We start from the raw sequence: 19,750 nt of genomic DNA on the forward strand, positions 1-19,750 counted from the left end.
CAAATATCTGATTCAGTCTGGGCTTCTTTGTGTCAGTTTGGGGAAACAGGTCATCACTCATAATTGATAACGGACTCTTACAAAGCAAAGTAAAATTGCCCCACCTCTTAAACATAGTAACATAGTAAGTTATGTTAAAAAAAGACACACGTCCATCAAGTTCAAACTTTTAAATCAATATATAACCTGCCTAACTGCTAGTTGACAAAAAAAATTTACATCAGAGGGGGAAAAATAACTTCCTGACACCAAAATGGCAATTGGACTAGTCCCTGGATCAACTTGTACTATGAGCTATCTTCCATAACCCTGTATTCTCTCACTAAAAAGCCATCCAACCCCTTCTTAAAGCTATCTAATGTATCAGCCTGTATGACTGATTCAGGGAGAGAATTCCACTTCCACATCTTCACAGCTCTCACTGTAAAAAACTCCTTCCGAATATTTAGACAGAACCTCCTTTGTTCTAATCGGAATGGGTGACCTTTTGTCAGCTGGAAAGACCTACTGGTAAATAAAGCATTAGAGAGATTATTATATGATCCCCTTATATATTTATACATAATTATCATATCAACCCTTAAGCGCCTCTTCTCCAGCAGGAACAACCCCAACTTGGCAAGTCTTTCCTCGTAGCTAAGATTTTTCAAATCTTTTACCAGCTTGGCTGCCCTTGACTATACTCTAATTCAATAATGTCATGTTTGAGCGCTGGAGACCAAAACTGTACAGCATATTCTAGAAGGGGCCTTACCAGTGCTCTGTACAGTGGATTCATCCTACGAATCTATACCCCTTTTAATACAGCTCAAGACCTTATTTGCCCTTGATGATGCTGAGTGGCAGTGCTTGCTACAGCCAAGTTTATTATCTACAAGGACTCCAAGGTCCTTTTCCATTATGGATTTGCCTAGTGCAGTGCTATTAAGGGTATAAGTGGCTTGGATATTTTTACATCCTAGGTGCATGACTTCACATTTATCAACATTGCCATTAAGATGCCCAGATTGCCAGTTTGTCAAGATCCTGTTGCAAGAATGCTGCATCCTGGATGGTGAGAATTCAGGACATTTTCCTATTGGAAATCATCTGGAAAACATCTGGACACATGGATAATGCTCAAGCTCAGAAGATAATTGGGCTGCATAATTTTGTGTCATCTGCACACACTGAAACATTAATTACAACACCATCCCCTAAGTCATTAATGAACAAGTTAAATAAAAGTGGACCCAATACCAAGCCCTGAGGGACCCCACTAAGAACTAGGAATGCACTGAATCCACTATTTTGGATTTGTCCGAACCCCCGAATCCTGCATGAAAGATTTGGCTGAACCAAATCCGAATCCTAATTTGCATGTGCAAATTAGGGGTGGGAACATGTTTTCTACTTCCTTGTTTTGTGACAAAAAGTCACGAGATTTCCCTCCCCATCCCTAATTTTCATATGCAAATATGCGGTTTGGCCGGGCAGAAGGATTCAGCCAAATCCTGCTGAAAAGGCCGAATCCCGAACTGAATCCTGGACTCGGTGCATCCCTATTAAGAACTTTACTCCAAGTAGAGAACCATTAACAACCACCCTCTGTATCCAATAATCTGCTCCCCCACTGCCCAACATCTTACTTACCTCATCATAAAAAGCAATGAAATGTATCTGACATGACCTATCCTTCATAAAGCCATGCTGATTGCTGCTCATAATGCCATTCACTAGAATTCACTAAATTTTAAATGTGATCCCTTAACAAGTCTTCAGATAATTTGCCCACTACAGATGTCAAATTTACTGGCCTGTTATTGCCAGGCTGAGATCGTAATCCCTTTTTAAATATTGGAAGGACATCAGCTTTCCTCCAATACATAGGTACCATACCAGATGAAAAAGAATCTGAAAAAGTCAGAAATAGGGGCTAGTCTCTAAGAACCCAGGTGTGTATGCCATCTGGCATACATTACATTAACTTTTATTTAAGCTTTATGAACTACTGTATATCCTGAGTCGGCCACTTACTAGATTGAGCTGAGCCAACAGTGCTGCTATGAAGTGAGGCTTGGAACTCTGACTACTCTATTGTATACAATGATAAAAAGAACTGATTTAGCACATTTGTCTTTTATGTATCTGTTACAACCATATTGGTACCATTATTTAAAGGAGCAACACTCTCAACCCACATAACAGAAATTGATATGATATTAATGGAGTGTCCCCGAGTCAGTTAGATTTGTTTTGTACTCTAAGATTGACATGCACTGCAAAAATCAAGTTACTCAATGCAGTGATCCCCAACTAGTGGCTCATGAGCAACAAATCACTCTCTAACCTCTTAGATGTTGCTCTCATTGGCCTCAAAGCAGTAGCTTGTTTTTAAATTTTCTGGTTTGAAGGAAAGCTATAGTTGCATAAAAACCATGTGTACTGCCAAACAGAGTCTCCTGTAGGCTGCCTATCCATAATGTGATGAGGATTAACACAAGGTAGGCAGCTAGATCTCTGTTTTTCAGATGTAATATTTTGGAAATATGAACTACATTTTTTAAAACACTTTTGCACATGGTATCTGTGGGAAGCACAGCTATGATAATTCGTTAAGCAGTCCTTGAAAGATAGTGACTTTATAGCAAAGGAATGACCAGCCTGGGTGTATGCTTAAATAGTGAGTTGTATGTAGTTGTATGTAATATGCAGTATCTTGCATAACTGCTTTACTGATACACCTACTTACACTGGGGTGTAAAAATATTGGTACAGTAATAACTTCCCTTTAATAGTTTCTATTGTTCTTTGTAGTACAGGTATAGGATCCCTTATCCAGAAACCCGATATCCAGAAAGCTCCGAATTACGGAATGGCTGTCTCCCATAGACTCCATTTTATCCAAATAATGAAAATTTTTAAAAATGATTTCCTTTTTCTCTGTAATAATAAAACAGTAGCTTGTACTTGATCCCAACTAAGATATAATTAATCCTTATTGGAAGCAAAACCAGCCTATTGGGTTTATTTAATGTTTAAATTAATTTCTAGTAGACTTAAGGCATGAAGACCCAAATTATGGAAAGATCTGTTATCCGGAAAACCCCAGGTCCCGAGCATTCTGGATAACAGGTCCCATACCTGTACCTGGAGTTTAAGCAAAAAAGTTTAATTAGGATCCCAAGTACGGTATTTCCTTTCCATTGTGTGCTAAGGGAAGACCACTTTATGCAAACCACATGCAAATATTTGGTTTAATCACTTGAAGGGAGAAAGCACAAGACAAATAATTGGCATTTTGAACATTGCAGTTTCAGGCAGAAGAAAGTACAGGTATGGGGTCCGTTATCTGGAAACCCATTATTACGAAAGCTCCGAATTACATATAGGCCATCTCCAATAGACTCCATTTTATCCATATAATACAAATTTTCTCAGTAATCATAAAACAGTAGCTTGTACTTGATCCCAACTAATATATATTTAATCATTATTGGAAGCAGAGCCAGCCTATTGTTTATGACTTTGTTTACATTATTTTCTAGTAGAAGATCCAAATTATGGATCCAAATTACGGAAGATCCATTATCCGAAATCCCCAGGTCCCGAGCAGTCTGGATAATTGGTCCCATACCTGTATGGGTATGGGATCTGTTATCTGGAAACCCGTTATCCCATAGATTCCATTATAATCAAATAATCCAAATTTTTAAAAATTATTAAAATTAATTTAATTTTTATTAAAATTAATTTAATTAAAAAAATTAAAATAATTTCCCAAATTTTTAATAAAACAGTACATTGTACTTGATCCAAACTAAGATATAATTAATCATTAATAGAAGCAAAACCAGCCTATTGGGTTTATTTAATGTTTACATGATTTTCTAGTATTCTTAAGGTGTAAAGATTCAAATTACAGAAATATCCATTATTCGGAAAGCCCCTGGTCCTGAGCATTCTGGATAATAGGTCCCATACCTGTATATGGTTTAAGAGAAAGCATTTTGGACCAACATATTATTATGTTATATATGCATAGTCTTCCCATGTTGAATAGATTAGGGGAAATGTTTTTAGATGAAAGCTGACCTTAAACATAAATATGTATGTATATTTCTGACTATCTATATATGTGTAATTTTCCTACCGCACACCTGTAGTTCACCAGTCCTGCAATGGTGGTGCGTTCTTCCGTTGACCCGGCTGGATCCCCTAGCAACGAACACGTATTGAAACGGATCCGCACACACTCGAGTTTATGAAGTCGGGGAGTAGACCCCTTTTATTATGCCACCAAACACTTTTATTATGTTTGCAGATCCGTTTCTATACGTGTTCGTATCTATATATGTGCACATATATGATCATTTGGGATTTGGTGCATTGCCAAATGGAATGTACTAACTCATATTATTATTGTTTTTATTTACATAATATAAGATAAGAAAAAGGGAAAGTACAAGGGTTACCTAAAGTATTGGCTATGGACCACACAATTCTATTAAGGTCCAAAATTGATATAGGTTATGTGCTAATGTGACGTGCTTGTACTTTGAAGGTAACATAGCTAGCAGAAAGGCAATAGTAAGAAGAAACATGTGATTGCTCTCATCAGTGAGTCACTAAGGTGTGCATATAATCATGTGCCTAAATGTTACTGTCGGATTTCAGCAGTTCAGCAAACAGCCAGAATCCTTTGCCAACAGCTGCATCAACAGATGTGACCTCCATGGATATGCCTGATTATCAGAAACACTTGTGTCAGAGGTCAGAAGGTGCTATTTTCCATAAATATCAGGTTCTATAAGATTTTATTTAACATGCCTTGTAATAATTTAATGCTAATTTAAAGTTCTTTACATGTGAGAAGGAGCTATGTGCTATATCCACCTTTTACTACTAATACACAGATACTAGCACACAAACATTTCACTTGGTTATTAATAGAACAAGTGAACTTCTAAATGAACCTCAACAAAGATCGGTGAATGAGACTTCCAGGGCCATTATACTTAGCCAGCAATAGGATTAGGAAGCCTGGTCAGAGGGTACAAATTGAGACGGCTATACCGTGCTGACAACCACCCATTCCCTTTAAGGTCAAAGTTTGGTGGCTTATTACTAGACATAGGTGTGATCCTCGCACGTTGCAACATGTTTGCCTGACTACTGCTAATGATCTATAGCTTTACTACAAACCCGCTGGTATTCTGCCTACTGTGACCTGAGAATCTCTATGCAGTCGATAACTTTGATGCTTTCATTCTTGTAGGGGTACATTATTACTTTTATCTAGCCTAGCAATGTTACAGTGTGAAACATCTGAAACACACCACTGCAACTGGTGAACCTGCCCCACCATCTATACCCTGACACAGTAATGAGATTATTGCAATTTTTATTTTTATACTTTTTTTCAGCTCTTGACCCCATAATCAATATTTTAATTTACTTTATATAAAAGTTAATTTTATTAGAATTTAACTGAATTCTCACATTTAGGGGTGTGGTTAGTCTTTCTTTAATTAAGTATAGTATACAGGACACTGACTTGATATAATTTGAGGTTCTAAAGGAATTTTAATGTCACAGTATCATGCAAAGTAAAATATTTAACTCACAAGTAGGACTGTATTACAAAAAATATTAGCCATGGACATTCCTCCTATTTTGATCACTGATTTAGAATTCTTGTCTGCATAGCCCCCCTCCCATTCGTTCTATTTAAATGTGATGTGATTAAAATTGAATCAGTGAGAGCAAAACTCATATACTGAAGTGAGAATGGTTAGAATACTGTGTGTGTCAGTATATTGCCCTAATGACACTCCTTCTATAGCCCATGTTGTATGAATCAGTTTTGCACACTGCAATGTGTATGGGTGTGACAGACGATAGCCGAAACCAGATAAGCTAGTGTGCTATGACTAAATTAAAGCCAAGTTGATACTAATACTATGCATAACAATTAACGAAATCCATATCAAAGATCATTCGCTTATCACAAAACTGGCAAGCTCCTGTTATGTGGACTGCCATGGTTTATGAAGAAATTGATAGGCCAGCAAAAAGGCAGTAGGTGTAAATGTTCAATAAGTGTTCATGTCAGTGGAGTAGCCAGACCACAGTGACCACAGCAAACAATAAATGTGGCACATGTACATGCAGTTAGATTGTGAGAATACCTTGTGGTCTAGTGTGCTTATAGTTATAATCTCTGTTCTTTGACTCATGCCTGTCCCTGACTTCTGCTAATTCTGCTAAGTCTGTATCAATCCTTGCTTGTTACTGACCATTTTTCAGATCCTGACTTTGCACTGCGTTTCTGAATGGCATTGACCTCGGCCTGTCCCTTGACTATGCTCCTTGTTCCCCATCCTTCCTGTATACATTCAGTTCCCTTGTATGCCCAGAACCCTTTCCTTGGCCCTGGCGACATCTGAGTATTGGAGGGCTCTTTCTGAAGTAAAAGGCGGCCGTTATAGGCGGAAGTGTGAGCCGTGACCGGGACTTTGGTGATTGTTCTGGGTTTTGGGATACCTTAAGTTACATAGAGTTTCAGTTCCATATATATGTAGTGAAGGATAGACACTCTGCTGTAAAAAATACAAGGATATTAGAAGTTTCATGAACTTATAAAGCCAATAGGCATCATGCAGAGTGCTTTTATAAATGTCAATTAATATCATCAATATATAGTGAATAAAGTACCCCCTCTTGTAAAATATAAGGATATTATAAGTTACCGAGGAGTTTCATGACCATACAGGTCATGGAACTCCGAGGTAACTTATAATATCCTCATATTTTGCAACTGGGGGTACTTTATTTATTATTATACACAAATTTCAGTGAGTCATGTGACAGAAATGACATCAGAACTCACCGTTTATAACTGATGACATCAGAACTCACCGTTTATAAGGATATAATTTACAGGATATTCATGGCTTTTGTGTATTATATCAATATAAATCTTTTTGTTTCAGTATTTTGATTATTGGTTGAATCCTAAAAACAGAGTGCAATGTTATCAATGTGAAATTCTGCCCATATAAGTATCACACTGCAGTCTAATGCAATGTTTTCTGTTCAGCATTGGTCAGCGGTGGACATCAACTCTTGCATTGGTCAGCGATGGGCTTTATGGTGACATAGTTAAATAGGGTTGAAAAAAGACGAAAGTCCATCAAGTTCAACCCCTCCAAATAAAACTCAGCATCCATACATATACACACTGACCCCTCTATACACTCATACACTAACTATATATTTTAGTATCACAATAGCTGTGGATAGTATGCTTGTCCAAAAAATCATCCAAGCCACTCTTAAAAGCATTAACAGAATTAGCCATCACAACAACATCCGGCAGGGCATTCCACAACCTCACTGTCCTCACTGTGAAGAACCGCCTACCTCGATTCAAATGAAAGTTCTTTTCCGCTAGTCTGAAGGGGTGGCCTCTGATACTGTGATCCTCTTTATGGGTAAAAAGGTCCCCTGCTCTTTGTCTATAATGTCCTATATACTTGTAATTTCCCCTTGCAAGTGTCTTTTTTCCAGAGAAAACAAACCCAACCTTGACAGTCTACCCTCATATATCAAATTAGTCTTCCATCCCTCTAACCAGTTTAGTTGCACATCTCTACACTCTCTCCAGCTCATTTATATCCCTCTTAAGGACCGAAGCCCAAAAACTGCACTGCATACTCCAGGTGAGGACTCCAGGGACCTATAAAGAGGCAAAATGATGTTTTCATCACTTGAGTTTATGCCCTTTTCTATGCAAGACAGAACTTTATTTGCTTTAGTAGCCACAGAATGACACTGCCCGGAATAAGACAAAAACTTGTAAACCCATAGATCTTTCACAGTTAAGTAAACTCCCAAAACACTGCCATTTGGTGCATAACTTGCATCTATATTATTTTTGCCAAAGTGCATAACCTTGAATTCAGGGTGGGACTGGGCTGGGAAAAAAAACGGGGCCTGGCTCTTTTGGGGCTCCGCGGTCCCAGAACGACCCTGGTCCCTATGATGTCACGGGGGAACTAATCGGCACTAATTAAATTAGTCTGGAAAGACCTATTACACATAAAACCATGATTTGCAATGAAGTCCAGTATCTTATGCCTTAATACCCCTTTGAAAAGCTTTGCTACCTCTGATGTCAGACTAACCGGCCTATAGTTTTGAGGCTGAGAACAGGATCGCTTTTTGAATAGCTATATGTTTCCCTACATGATGTCATGAATTTATTAAGGTTACATGCAGAGAAGGACCACTTTCTATTTTAATGTTACTGTAACTGCTTCTTTGGTGACTCCAGGAAGTAATACATTACATTTTTGTCATGTAGCAGAAGCCAGGTATATAATGTAAGGCCAGGTCTCACACACAGCGGTGTCATACATTTTACCTGGCCAGTAAAAATGTTGCTTGATGCCAATGTTATTTATAGGGAAAAACCATAAAAAGATTGGAAGGCCGGTATTTTTTTCAGAAAAAGTGGCAACCCTAGGTGAGAATATAAAGTGCACTTTAGTTTATAGCAGCTACTATAGTTTTAACATGATGTGTTCAATATAAACAGAGCACAGACAAAGTTATTTTGTATTACCTTGCAACAGTATTGCCCCGTTTATAAGTATCATGTCCAATAGTAGCAGATCATGTAAGGCAGCCATGTATATACATATAGATGCTTGGGGTTACTATCTTTAAAAAGCGGCTGTCAAAGCCGAGCCTTCATAAAACTATAAAGCAATTCAGGGTCTGAAGTACGTGGGAACACAAAAGATAGTAAGGTCTCAGTGCAATCAAGGACTGGAGTATCTTCACAGAGTTAGTAAGTTAAAGTTTGTGTACATAATTCATGATAAGGCAACACAAACTCTGATATCTGAAGGCATTAAATGCAATGAGGTTTCATTGTATTACATGGAAATGTCAGTAGTAGTGCACTATATTGTTTCAAACCATGCTATTCCAAAAATGTAATCATTACAATTTAAATGAATCTGCCAGGGTGAATTATCAAATAATGAAATATGAAATAAAGTGGATATCCTAACTCATTTAGAAAATAAATGGTGGAAAGGTTTTAACTTTTGTTCTCCCCTCCCCTGTAATCATTGTTGGGCGGAGAGTCTGGTCTCCAAATCTCCCTAACTTAAGTGCTAGAATTCTGTGAAAATAAATTTATATTCATTAAATAGATATGTACTATATTTTGAATGGTTTGAGAACACATCTTTCGGGACATGGGGCGTTCAGATAGATCTCTGGCAGGAGGTGCAGAGTCTCTTTATATGAAATCATTTAACTTAGGAGTTACATATTACTCATAGCTTAGGAAATTAAAGACAAGGTAGCACATGGAACAATTTTTTTTTAAGAATGTGCATAAGAAGACCAAAAAGGGCAGGCGACTGGTAAACAGGTAGCCCCTGTTGCTTTAATGATTTATAAGAAAATTAGGTCACTTGTTTAAATTGTTAACTGTGTCAACGAAAAAGAATTTCACAGGGCATTCATTATTGTTTTTTATACATTGATCACTGACATGGAGGAGCTGAAATAGATTACAATAGATATTTATTTTAACTATTATTCCCTATTTGGATATGGTGAACTGTCTGCAGCAAATTGATGTGGTGAGTGTGTTATACAATGGCTGGTGTAATTGTTTAAGGGCATTAAATCTAAAAGTCTTATTAAAATATGTAGAGTGTAATATATTCCCATCTGTATATTGCTGTACATACCTTAAATACAGCAGTGGTAAAACTGTAGATTGTTCTGGTATTACAACGTTTTGTAAATTCTTTTTTTTTTAAAAAAAAGAATAAAAATTTCTCTTTCATTTGATGCACTTCTAAACAGCGATGAGTTGTTTTCTGCTGTGGGGTCACACATAGATAGAACATCTAAGGCTAAAAATCTTGGTACACATTCCCCATTCATGTGAATGAGAATTAATGATGTGTTTTCAATCACTTCTCACATTTCAATAAAAGGATATGGGAAGCAGGTGTGGCAATTTTGGGTGTTTTTCTGCTGGCTGAACACAACCAGCAGTCTTATGGGGCTATGCGTCAGTTTTTCACCATCTGCTATTTCTTTAAATGAGGAGAAAAGGTGATGTAATCCCATCTGCCCCTTCCTGTATCTGCACTGTTATGGCATAGCCCTGTGTACAGACAGACACATTGTGAATATCAAGGCGAAAATGTATACTGTCATATTTCCACTTTGATATCTGCTCCATGTGTCTAATTCAGACCTGTCAGTACACGGTAGTGATGTGCGGGTCAGGGTTTTTCTGACCCGCACCCGACCCTAACCCGCACTGCTCCAGCCCGTGCCCGCCCACACCCGCGCTTCCGGGGTCCTTTTATAGACCCGCGCCCGCCCCGCCGATGACGTCACAAAAGGGGCGCGGCGAGCAGACGTGAGACTATAAAACCAGAACCCGGAAGTAGAAATTTGAAGGTGGCGGGCCGGAAGAGCAGGAGAAAAGCTCAACCCTCACCCGCCCGCGAGGAGCAGCGCAAGGTTGACCCAAACCCGCCCGACCCGCGGGTATCGGGTCGGCCCGCACATCACTAGTACACAGAGGAGCAGATTTACCATAGAAAGCATTTTGGTTTTTTTGGTGAAAATTCTCCAAAATGACAATTGCCTATGCAATGACATTGCCTATTTAGTAAAAAGCAAATAAGGCAATTCGTTAGTGAAAAAGCTCAGCTCAAGAGAAGTTTTTCACCAGACGAATTTTCACCCAGGCAAACAACCTTTAATCCTAAAATTTAGCATTAACCTTTTGCCAAAGTCTATTTCGCGAGGTTCTGGCTTGTCAAAATGTTAAAAAAAAAAAAAAGTCATAAAAAAAAACTAAATCCTGGCATTTTTTCATATATTAATGTAAGACTATATTTGCACACAGTTGTAACTGTTAAATATGTTATTTTTTCTAAACCATTTGAAGCGCATGCCACTTTTTTTTCGGGTGGGCTCATGTCTAGGACAAAAGAGGATCTATTTTGTCTTTATTTTGCTTCCTAGGACATTTTTAATAACAAGTGTCCACTTTCAGCAATTTCACCAACATCACTAAAATATAGTGATGGGCGAATTTGCGCCATTTCGCTTTGCCAAAAAATTGCGAATTTCGTGCGAAATTTGCAAAACGGCGAAAAATTCTTGAAACGGCGCCGGCGTCTCGTTTTTGACGCCGGCGCCCGTTTTTGACGCCGGCGCCCGTTTTTCGCCGCCGGCGCCCGTTTTTGACGCCGGCGAATTTTTGCGAAACGCTCAAATTCAACGCGAATTCGCACCTGGCGAATAAATTCGCCCATCACTACTAATAAATTCATACTTATGACCTTTATGTAGCTGCCATATTTAAATTAACACTAGAGTAAAATTTTCTTAGAAACCTTCTCGCTGACAAATTTTTGCAAAGTGCAAAGTACTTCTATGTAGAAATTAAAATTAGCAAATATGTTGAAGACAAGTACATACCTAACAAGTGTCTCTAGTTACAGTGAAAAACGAAGTAGTAATACATGACTTTTGTTCCCAAGGATGAAGAGGAAAATGGCAACTTGAATCCTCTGAACTTAAGTAAACTGAGAGTGGAGACAAACACCTGGAATTCAGTCCCCAGATTGTGAGGGGAAACTATAAAAAAATGTTAAATGAGATTATTAGCAGAGAAACCACATCAGGAAGTAACAAGGACTGCACCTAACATCAAATACAAGACCATTTTTTCCCATATAGAATTCTTATGTACAAATCTTTGTGCCATAAACTGCTCTCTGTCATTCATCAGCAACTAGGTTTTTATCATAATCTCCCTTTTATTTGTCAGTGTGAAAGGTTAATAAACAGAAACATGTTTTTGCATGAGGCCTGAAGTAAGGCAGCTGCTTATGTGCAGGGTGCGGTGGTGATAAAAGCAGTTAGCTTAGACACCTACATGTTTCATAGCCAGTCTTGCAGTGTAAATGATTAAAGACACATGACAAAAATGCCTTTATCTGCAAAGTGTGCTCTTCATTACACCTGACAAACATCAGTAACTCACCTGAAAAAAAGAACTCCTACTTTCCCGTGGGAATTTTTCTCAGCTGGGATAACCCCTGAACTTTGTTGGTCTCCTGCCAACAAGTAGAGAAGATTATTGCCCTGTAATGCTAGCAGTCTGTTCTGTATTTACCAAGACTACATGATAGAAGGATTTAACTCTTTGGCAGCTAACAATTTGACAAGTTATTATAATCTGGTTTCATTTCATGTTTTACACAGCCAACCTCCAGGATCTGCAGGTGCAAGGTGCAGTTGGACAAAGCATCATAAGGAAACAGGTCTGAAAATGGAGTTAAGGTATAAAAATAATGTATTCCTGTAAAGATGTTCACAGCCCAGAGGCCACACCTTTAGACTAGAGCAGTGCTCTCCAACTGGCGGCCCATGGGCCACATCAGCCTGCTGTGACAGCTTCCCTTGTTTAAGGTTTAGAAAGTATTACTACTGAGATTAACTGTCCCTGCATTGTGTAAACCTCAAATTCAGACAGTAAACCCCTGCATTGCCCATACCTGTAATCCCTTCAGCATTGTTCACACCTGTAACACCTCTAATGTTCACACCCCTAAAGCTCTGCATTGTTCACGACTGTAAAACCCTGTACTGTTCACATCTCAGACCCAGACTGTAAACCTACATTATTCACCTGTTCACAACGCAGAAAAACTGCTGGTGGGGCACCAGCATTGTGTCACAGAATGTAGCACATAATGAACGTTCCCTGTGTGTGCCATACTCTGCCTGCCCTATGCTCGTTGTGTGCCATGCTCTGCCTGCACTATGCTCCTTGTGTGTGCAATGCTCTGCCTGCCCTATGCTCCCTGTGTGTGCCATACTCTGCCTGCCCTATGCTCCTTGTGTGTGCCATGCTCTGCCACCCTATGCTCCTTGTGTGTGTCATACTCTGCCTTCCCCATGCTCTTTGTGTGTGCTGTACTTTGCCTACCCTATGCACCCTGTGTGTGCCAAATTCTGCCTGCCATATGCTCCCTGTGTGCCATATTCTGCCTGCACTATGCTTCCTGTGTGCCATGCTCTGCCTGACCTATGCGTGCCCTACATTGCCTGTGAGACGTGAGACTGGTTGGGTTTGTTCTGGGGGTTTGTTAGCATATGGGTATGTTTTAATATGTCTTACATTTTTCATATATGAGTGATATCCCTGCAGTGAGCACCAACCATTTGTTATTTTGGTGTGCTACCACCATCAATGTGGACATGGTCTTTAACGTTATTGTGGTAACATGGGTGTGGTTTAATATTAGTGTGGTTTAAAAACATGCAGTGGGCAACACTGGCTTCCATTATCAGCCCTCTATCACGTAAGACAGAAAAATTCCAGCCCTCTTTACCACAGAAGTTGGACAGCACTGGACTAGAGCAAAATAATTTTCATTTGAAGCAGTGTAGATGGTTCTTCAGTGAGGACAGTGAGGTTGTGGAATGCACTGCCCGATGATGTTGTGATGGCTGATTCTGTTAATGCCTTTAAGAATGGCTTGGATGATTTCTTGGACAGGCATAATATCCAATGCTATTGTGATACTAAAATCGACAAATATTATAGATATAGTATATATATATATATATATATATATATATATATATATATATATATATGTATACATAGTTTATGTAAGTGTATAGACTGGTGTGTCTGAGTGTGTAGGGGCCCTGGGTTTCATTTGAAGGGGTTGAACTTGATGGACTTTGGTTTTTTAAACCCAGATTAGATATGCAACTATGTATTAAGGGGCATGGTGTGAACAATCCACCTTTCCTAAATGTAATGGTAAAATAACGTAGGTAAGATGTTTGTAACACAGTAAAAAATGTATTCAATGTCTATATGCAGCAAAGCTACTATAGTGAAGTGGGAAGTATCTGTAATTAAGAGAGCCTATATATAAATTTTATATATATAAAATGCAGAATTTACATTGTTTTTACCATAATTACATTTTCCTAGAGTTCCATGGCAGCAAACTATACCACCTAGTTTGACACTTCTACTGACAACATCTAGGGGTCGAAGTGAGGAACCTAAGACTTCAGTAATAGGTCACTTGCTATGTCAGGGAAGGAATGACTCGCCCATTAGTTTCTCCAATGGAGAAATATAGTAACTTCTCTCTGTAGTATCACTTTACATATGACTTGCAAATATTTCATCAAGATTTTGCTCCTTTAAAGATATACTGTAACTGCTCTGAGTAGCAGTTAAACATTAAGCAAACATTGATTTATATTATAATTATAGCTTTTAAATAGTATTTTACTATTTAGTTACTATTAAATTGACAGCAAACTGGGTATATAATATTTTGGGTAAAATGTCTGTGAATTTTTCACTGAAAGAAATGCCTTAAAAATCACTTGCAATGAGGCTGCTTTGTTTTGTTAATGACCCTATATATATATACATATATTCACATACTGTATATATGTCACTGCTATTTGTTGGACATAACTTTCGTATGATTGCTGTCACAGGTAGAACATGGTATGATTTGTTCTTTTACTACTTTATTAAAGTGGCAGATCGGAAGATTGCGACGACAGATCGTTCATCGGATACAAGGCTAAAATCTGCATGTCTATGGCCAGCTTTAATGTAAGCAGTCATTGAAAAATTGCTACAGCGCATTCTATAGCTGTTACCATGTATCTAAACAGCCCACCAACCCACTTCTAGGCAACACCTATTGTGTGAAAGCTCTGTGGTTATAAATTTGATTATGGTTAAAAATAATACCAATATGTTGGTGGGATTATGAGGTGGGACCGTGTCTGAAGCAACAAACCTGTTGTCACATATGTGAGAGACATCATTAGAGATGCACCGAAACCAGAATTCAGTTTGGGATCGGGCCAGTATTATGGCCTTTTCAGCAGGATTCGGATTCAGAATCCAAATCCAAATGTGAGTACTAAAAATCATGTGGCTTAAATGTATGCAGTTACTGTTTATAAGACATGGGTTTTGCAACATACACATTTTTATAGTCTGAGATAAAATGTGCAAAATATATATTAAACAATTGAACTAAAGGGCAGTTAAAACTTTTAAAATTATTTTTATTATTAACATGGACTTATGTACAGTTACAGTATATGTATGGAGGGGATGAAGGTAAGTTGTGCACTGTGCTTTACCAGACAAGCAGTTTCAGTCATTACTATGCATTAGGTCCATACGTTAAAAATGGCAAAAACTAACGTTAAACAGATAAAATGCGGGTTTTATAATTGGACTAGAATATGGGTTTTATAATTGGCCAGCTGAAGATGGTCAGAATGTGACAGATTAAGTAGATTTTTTTTATGTCAAAAACTTTCCAATGGATCCTTCTCTAGTCTCATTAGTTTTATTCTGCTCTTCAATAGAGAGTGGAGCAGCAACCTCCACATCTGTATAGTGTAAAGTAAGGAAAACCGGAGAGCCTTCAAATAAAGTCAGTGTAGGTTTATTAAAGCACTACATGTTTCAGACCACAAAGGTCCTAACATGCACCCGAGGAAGGACCTTTGTGGTCTGAAACATGTAGTGCATTAATAAACCTACACTGACTTCTAATTGTAGATTTTTTATGTATCAGCTTTCTGCATTCTGTAATTCCATAGCATGCACTGTTGGTTGTAAGAAGTATCTTACTTAGGTTTTTATTAGGCACAAATTGCTATTTTTAACTTCAAGGGTGTCTAAAGCACAAAAATGATTTGTATAAATTAACTCAGAGTGCAATTTACATTAATTTACTATTTCAAGTGGTTTCTGGCATATTAAGAGTTTGAGACAGATTTAAGGCTACTAATAGCAAGCATGGCTTAACAGCTCTTTTTGAAGACCCAGAGTATCAGCAACCCTAACTTTTGATGCACTTTCTATGCACTTCATATATTCCATTAACAATCAGGTTGCTGATTACAAGGTAAGTTAAAAGTCTAGCATTAGAAGTATAAAAATGCAAATATCGCATAAACCACTAAAAATAGAAAATCAATGTATATTGCAAAAGTGCTCAATGATGCAGCCTGAGTACATTTACATCAATTAATTGTGCATTTCTATTTCATGGGAATAACAGACTACTGTGGTGAATTATACATAAAGTTATAGAAAATGTGAAAAGGGAGGAAGACTCATGAGTATGTAAAGCAAAAGCACGAATGGTCACATTCCTATGTTTTTTTGTTTCCATCCCTCTTTTTCTAGCAATCTACATTGTTGTGTTTTACATTACTGCAGTGCTTTAAAAATATGTATACTTAGTAATACATGGCAAGCAATCAAATATTTACTTACATTACATTACGACTTGGGCTGGCTGAAAAATCTAATGATTGATTGGTTGGTTGCTATGGGTTGCCACCTGAGTGCAAATTTGCCCTGGGTTACTAAATAAGTCACACACAAGTGACTTTTATTCCATTATACGTGAGGACATATATTCCTAAGCTTGGTAAATGTATTTATTAATGCAAAATATGCTTTTAAAAAGCAGAAAAGGATGGATATATTTTTGTTTTTGTTCAAAGAACCACCTGAGGCACATATAAAAGTTCTTGACAGCAAAATCTTGGTGAAGATTACCTGCTTCATTAACATATATTGAAATTATACAGAAGCAGGGTTTTCCACCTCTGTTTTTCACTGGGTATATATTCAGTCAGTTGTACTGGCTGCATGTAGATGAATATACTGTATTTAGTTTGTGAAGAGAAATTAGAACATGTCAGACAGCACTGTTAAATATTGAGGGCAAAACAACAGCATTAAACTAGTTAATATATGATTTTCTATGGTTGAAACAGATACAAACTGCCTGGAGGTTAATTGAAACCATAAACCACTGTCTCTTGGAGGTGTTATAAGTGCAGTGACAATGAGCAGTTTAGGTGATTTGAAAAGTATGATGTAAGTAGTTTGGTGATAAAAGACTTGTTGATAGGCCCTGCAAGTTGACACCATGAGAACATTTACAGGTATGAGGTCATTCTCATCTCCAGGTAGACAGTTAAGGGATTGTTAGTGAATATTTTTTTCTTAAGCTTTTATGAGCAGTTATTTGAATTAAATGGTATTAAATTTTTGTCAGCACTTAAACAGAAATGAGATAATGAACAACCATGCTTTAGTAACACACAAATGTATGACATTTATTTTTTTCTATAGTTTTTATCAATCATTTACTCATTATGTGCATATACTTGTTTTTCTACAATTGTGCACAACTTAAGCTGGCCACAGACACAAAGATCTGATCATACAAAATCGAGGATTCGTACGATTTTCGGACCGTGTGTGGAGAGTCCCGACATTTTCCGTCCCACGGAGATCGGTCGTTTGGTTGATCGGACAGGTTAAAAGATTTCTGTCGGCTGCCGATAATTTCTCTGCATGTATTGCCGATCGTACGATTTTCAGTGGGAGACTGTCACTAGTTTTTGTCGGACATGACTTTCTTACGATTGCTGTCAGGGGTAGAACATCGGATGATCTGTTCTTTAACTACTTTATTTGATCGGAATGGTTAGTGGTAGGTCGGGAGATGGGGAAGTCCAATCGTTCGATGATTCAAACGATCGGATCTTTTCCTCTATGGCCAGCATAAGAGTAAGAAAATAGCAAGCAGCATGCACAGAAGGACGAAGTTACAAAAGGAGGACTAACTGGCAATGTAAGAAGACTTCTTCCCTATCTGAGAGAAGAATAAAAATAATCAAGACGGTTCACTTACACAGGTTCAGACACACCCTATACACACACATAAAATTGTTGGTTACTGTAACCCAAAGCAAATTGTTCACATTTCTCCATAATTCTTAACTAAACCCTCAACATCTTTACAAAGGTTAAAACTGAGACATTGTTTATGCACAGAATGGCAGCAAGTCATGGTGGGTTCTGTAACATTGGCAGGTGCTGCAAATATCAATAAATCTACTTTTTATACATTCTGCTAGTATGCATTATTTTCTGACACACAAGATATTTTGCATTTTTTTTGTTCTGGTTCAGGTTTGCATGTTTTCTAATACAAGGACCATAGGAGCATCACCATGTACCAGAAGACACAGTAGAGCTTGTGGTGTAGGTAGATCAGTATCTGAAGACCACTCAGGGATGCTTTCAGATGCAGATCAGATGTAGATCATTTGCTGGGGAGCACCAGCTTAGGCGTACACTCCAGGAAATGTCCTTGGTAATGGTATGAATCTGTTATCTAGAATGTTCTGGAATTGGGGTTTTCCAGATAAGAGACATTTCTGTTATTTGGATCTTTATACAATAAGTCTGCTGGTAATTGGTAGACAATCCCTGTATTCTTAAAATGGCAGTTCAATGGCTGACCAGTATGGAATAATCCGACAGAGATGTTTTACACATGTATGGCTATTTTTTACTGTTCCACCTAAATATCAGAACAGAAGAATGTGAAGAGGACTTGTGATTTCTCTTCACTTTTCTGTCAGGTCAGATAATCCTCAATTCACGAGAATGGCAGAAACGTCTATCTAAATGGCCTTTTATCCATGCACAGTTGGTCGGGCAGTATGTTTGAAATTGGGGAACCAAATCGGGCGGTATGTTTGAAATTGGGGAACCAAATCTATGCAACAAATTGAACACATATGGACTTAAGGCCTTCATTTGCAATGTATAGAGTTCTGCCGTCATATTATCCTCAAAAAAAGGATGTACACCCTGCAGGGTATTGGTCAGGGAATTCTGCAAATATCAAAATATCTAGTACCAACAACGACTGCATTCCATTATAGCAGTGCTTTCCAAACTGTGGGGCTGCCCCATTACAATGGTCCCACACAGAGCAAAGGGGCAGTTTGATGCCCAATAAGGGTGAAAAGGTAAATGAGTGAGTGTTACAGTCATCTCCATATAACAATTTTTAGCCATTTTTGTCATGAGTTAATGTACTGCAAATAAAACTGCACTGAAGTGTAGGGCCTGAAATCAAACAAGTATAAATATTAGTGCATTATAGAGTATGGGAACCATGCTGAAGTGATATCTGTGATATGAGCTCATCAAATTAGAGATACAGGTGGAGCAGACCATTATTCCTTTTGAATTGAATGATAAATCATGCACACAAGATGCAATACACAGACGTCTTCATATTGATACCCAGGTTGAGAAATACTGATATTTCAGCAAAACTTTGGAGGATTGTCTTTGTTTTTGTTTCAATTGCCCTGTTTGAATCTTGCAATTTGTTACTCAGATTGGGTTTCACATCTAATAAAGTGATTATTGAAAATGATTATTGTAGTCAGGGCCAGTTGTGTGACTTGATGTAAATTAAGGTTAGGCAACTTAATGCTATTCAGATGTTGCTAAACTACTGCTAGAGGCTGCAAGCCTCGACCTTAAGATTTTCATAAGTACATAGGAAACTATGTGTGCATACTGAAAAGCCATACATGCGTCAGAAATCCATATAAATATTAGCAAACATGTTTTCAATGCAGTTATTTGCACAGGGAGAGGTGAATGGAGTTTAGAGCACTTTGCTATTCTTTTTCATAAACAGAAGATGTGACGCTTCAGTTACAACTGATCATTTAAAATGTATATGCTATTCAAAAGATATATATCATATCTATGTGCTGGCAGACTATGGCAACAGGCTAAGCCTTAGGT

The sequence above is a fragment of the Xenopus laevis genome, chromosome 5S, assembly GCF_017654675.1.
Source record: "Xenopus laevis strain J_2021 chromosome 5S, Xenopus_laevis_v10.1, whole genome shotgun sequence".
In the NCBI taxonomy this organism is placed as follows: domain Eukaryota; kingdom Metazoa; phylum Chordata; class Amphibia; order Anura; family Pipidae; genus Xenopus; species Xenopus laevis.